Genomic DNA, 2322 nt, shown 5'->3' on the forward strand with positions numbered 1-2322 from the left:
TTTGTATTCTCATATGACATAAATTAAACAACGGCTTTTAAGCCTATATATGCGGAAAAAGGTAATGAATTTTATTATATAGGTCCAATGATATCCAGCAGACTGGGTTGTCAGAGAGGAGTATCAATCCACAAGAAGCACCTACAATGGTGCAGAAACTCTGATGTTGTCAAATGGAAGGTTGTTCTCCTGATTCCGAAGCTCCAATTAATATTAGATATTGGTACGTTTGATTTGAATTCCATTAAAAATTTCAATCAACAGTCAACACAAATTTATTATTTTTCCTTCTAAACAATTATTTTCCGCGCTTGCGCCGAAATGAAATCAAGCTTAATTTTATCACTTCTATTTATGGGAGAAAGTCAGATAAGACAATAAGTTATTAATTTTGTTTTAAATGGATTTCTTTGTTTCGTAAGGGTATTATATTGTCATACCTTCGCCGAAAACAGAACCAAAAAGTCCAAGCGAAGCTCTCATTTGTGTTTTGTTTATTTAGATGCATTACGGTTCGTTGCTATTTGCAGGCACTGTATGCGTTGGTCGGTCCCTTTCTGCTAGTTGTTTGCATATCCATTAGCTTCTAGTAGTTTTTCCTTTTCTCTTTGTGGTGTGCGGCCGGAGACTTTTCTATTTTCCAGCAGCTCGTTAGAGCAGAACTCCAACTTCAACAGCTAAAACAACAACAGGGCCTGCAGGGGAATATGGAAATAACATGGAATCAAATAGCAACAATTGCAAGTCATCATACCAGCCAATAACTTTTCCTAGCTCAACTTATTGTGTTGCAAGTTGCAACTATTTGACTCTCATCATTTCTAAACAAGGCATTATATTAATACACTAATTTGATCAGGATCGAATAACCATATCACATGCATTGCTCTTACAAGAGCGATCTTTCGAAATAATACTTTTTGTCTATGTTCCAACATCAAATTTCAAATTGGCGCGGAATCTAATCTGCGCCAAAAAAAAAACTGCATTATGCGGCACTGGATTATATACATATGTATCTACATCGTTACCTCCGTCTTACACTTTTATATGGTTTCAGTTCCTCTAGTTATTGCCCTATATAAAAAGGGGTAAAAAGGCAATTGTTGACATTATAGTGTTAATTTCATTACTGGCGACATGTTTCTTTTTTGCAGACCATTTTGTGTAAGTAGTCAATGATATTATATTATATAGAACTAAAAGTTCAAATTGGACCCATTTCTTCCTTAGGTATAACCGAACCCCAATCGACTTGGACTACTTCGCCACAGATACTCATGCTTCACCATTTTTAATTGGATTACTCTGTGACTATTTTTTGCACATAAATCGCGGAAGGAGCTTCGAATTGCATCGCATTAAACCCGCCTGGGATGGTTAATTAGTTTAGGCCTTCTCTTGACCACTGTTTTTTCTAAAAGCTACTGTTTCCGCAAAAATTGGTCCCATTTGCAGCAGACCTTTTATTTAACCCTTTCTTGTATAGCGTGGCCATTGGGTCTGTGCTGGGTAGTCTTTGCCTGTATCCAGGGCTACGGTGGACCGCCCAACAGTTTTCTATCATCACCTTTATGGCAGCCATTATCTAAACTCTCGTATTGTGCTTTCATATTCCACATGTTGTTTGTGATGGTTAATATGAACATTATACGAACCAGTACCTATTTTAGTAATTACAGTTTGGTTAGTTTGGTCTAAGATTTAGCCGTACCATCATATCTTTCCGGTTCATTTTAAACAAACTTTTCAATTTCATTTGTAGATGCTTCGTTTCTGGGGAGATTTTGGTTTTACAATATTGTTTTCCTATTTGATGTACATTATTATTGAACTTCCATTAAGTAACCTGAAGAGTCTTTTGCTGCCCACTAATGGAAGTGCAAAAGGAGAAGGCCATAGACAGACTTACCTTACAAGGGAAGTACCCAAAATGACAAGCGCCGATTTTGTTATGCGATTTACCAATCAAAAGGACCCATCGAGTACATATCGCCTGTCGAATATTTTCGGTATTCCGGACGTCTAGCGCCGTCATTAGCCTACGGTTAACTCCGCTATCGTAGGGTTTATAGAGTCACCCTACAAGTGCAAATATAAAAATTTTGCCATTCGGTAGACATTTTTACCCTAAATGAGTCGGAGATACAACACAGCACCGGATAATATCTGTAGTAAAGCTGGTAGTTTCTTGGATCGAGTGATAAGATAAGATATGAGTGTGTTTAAATCAGGATATTCTTTTGATTGACTTATGCATTCTTGTTGGAAGTTGTCCCCTTTTCTGCGTTACAAACAGCTGACCAATTATATAAGCCTATG

The 2322-nt window shown here is 37.1% G+C and overlaps 1 long non-coding RNA gene across 1 annotated transcript; it reads right to left on the reverse strand.

The window, feature by feature from the left end:
• Positions 1-305: 305 nt before the first annotated feature.
• Positions 306-845, reverse strand: LOC137583263 (uncharacterized). Its single transcript, XR_011033387.1, has 3 exons — positions 755-845; positions 441-695; positions 306-348 (listed from the first exon to the last, which is right to left on the reverse strand). It is a non-coding gene; the product is annotated as an uncharacterized lncRNA (long non-coding RNA).
• Between the last annotated feature and the right edge of the window lie 1477 nt (positions 846-2322).

This window comes from Drosophila tropicalis, unplaced genomic scaffold, assembly GCF_018151085.1.
Source record: "Drosophila tropicalis isolate 14030-0801.00 unplaced genomic scaffold, ASM1815108v1 contig_859, whole genome shotgun sequence".
In the NCBI taxonomy this organism is placed as follows: Eukaryota; Metazoa; Arthropoda; class Insecta; order Diptera; family Drosophilidae; genus Drosophila; species Drosophila tropicalis.